Below are 1826 nucleotides of genomic sequence, written 5' to 3'. Positions count from 1 at the left end.
AACTATAACAGATATATATGTAATTTTTTCTTAAATTTATTTTAATCGATAGTTATACACTCCATAATAAAATCAACAATAACATACTCAACACCGCACTCTCTCTTTACTTCTAAGAGCCAAGGTTTTAAAAAGCGAATCCTTGACTTGAATCGTCGATTTTGATCTGAATTTTTTTCTATTATTTTACTAATACATTCATGTATCGGATTTCATTCGCCCTATGGTTGGGAACTAATGATTAGTTCGGTCGACAAAGATTTTGGATTTAATCATAACGATCAAATTATATCCGGTCTCGTTCCACTTTTCCGGTTATTCTAGATACTATTTTGAAATATTGGATCTTCCATCATTTAAATCGTATATCTCCTTCACTTGTAGTTATTTATCATTCAATGAATGAATAAAACTTATTTCATTTGACATCAACAAAATTATAATGTGACTTCATACATAAACAAAGCATTCAAAATCTTACTAATTCTTTATACTTTTTTACCCGTAGATTCCTTCTATATTTGAGTATAACGACAAAATCGTGAATAGGGAACTATACTAGCAACCTACAAGATCAAGGGTTTATGTGGCCTTTAAAGGCCACATAAACCCAACATCTCCCACTTGGCCTTTTACAATCTCTCTTTCTCACTTTCTCTCATTCCTATCTCCCTTATATGCTTTGTAAAAACATTTGGAGCTAATCCTTTTGTGAGTGGATCAGCTATCATCACCTCGGTAGGTATGTAGTTGATGTCAATCTCTCCGTATTGCACCTCATTGTGTAGATGATAGAAGAAGGGCTTTATGTGCTTGGAATTTTATGGAATCTGGGCTCCTTGGATAGGCATATAGCAGCCAAAGCTATATGCTTGAAATCAAGTTGATTAAGATATTTCATAATCCATATAGCTTCTTTGGCTGCCAAGCAACATACCACGTATTCTGATTCCATAGTAGACAATGCTACTACGTCTTGTTTCTTTGACTTCCAAGAAACAGTCTCTCCTCCAAGCATGAACATATATCCAGATGTTGACTTCGCATCATCTGGATCCCTTCGATAGTTTGCATCAAAATATCCTTTAAGAGCGATTTCCGATCCTCCCCTATATGTCAGTGCGTAGTTCACAGTCCCTTTCAAGTATCTCAAAATTCTCTTAACAGCTTTCCAATGTTCCACTCTTGGATTGAATTGGAACCGACTAACCATGCTCATGACGAAAGACAAGTCAGGTCTTGTCCCCGTCATTGCATACATAAAGGATCCCACTGCACTTCTATATGGTACTCTCTCTATGATTTTTATTTCCTCTATGTCGTCATCACTAAGGCACATTTTATTACTAAGCTTTGTTTTCTTGTCAATCGGGGTTGTCATGGGCTTACATTTATCCATGTCAAACTTTTCCAATACCTTCTTGCAATAGGTCGTTTGGGAAAGTTGAATGGTTATCTTCTCTATGTTTCTTACAATCTTCATGCCTAAGACATATGAAGCTTTCCCAAGATCCTTCATATCAAAGTGTTGTACAAGGAATTTCTTAGTTTCCAACACGAGGTTTATTGAGCAACTAATTATTAATATATCATCTACATATAGAGAGATGAATACGACATCACTCCCACTGACCTTTTATAGATACAAAAGTCTTATTGGTTAAGGATAAATCTTATAAAAAACAGAGTCTCTTGGAATTTTAGGTACCACTGGCGCGATGCTTGTTTTAGGCCAAAGAGGGATTTATTAAGTTTACACACTAAGTTCCCTTTTCCTTTTTCTTCAAATCCCTTGGGTTGTTTCATATAAATTTCTTCTTCTAAAT

At 35.1% G+C, this 1826-nt stretch overlaps 1 pseudogene; it reads right to left on the bottom strand.

Annotated features, from left to right (window-relative positions):
* Positions 1-805: 805 nt before the first annotated feature.
* LOC148782305 (secreted RxLR effector protein 161 pseudogene) lies at positions 806-1519 on the bottom strand (annotated as a pseudogene).
* Between the last annotated feature and the right edge of the window lie 307 nt (positions 1520-1826).

Source organism: Amborella trichopoda, chromosome 4, assembly GCF_054954075.1.
Source record: "Amborella trichopoda isolate Santa Cruz 75 chromosome 4, AtrichopodaSantaCruz75HAP2 v2.0, whole genome shotgun sequence".
In the NCBI taxonomy this organism is placed as follows: Eukaryota; Viridiplantae; Streptophyta; class Magnoliopsida; order Amborellales; family Amborellaceae; genus Amborella; species Amborella trichopoda.
The sequence above is the reverse complement of the archived record's forward strand: the minus strand, read 5'-3'. Positions and strand labels throughout refer to the sequence as shown.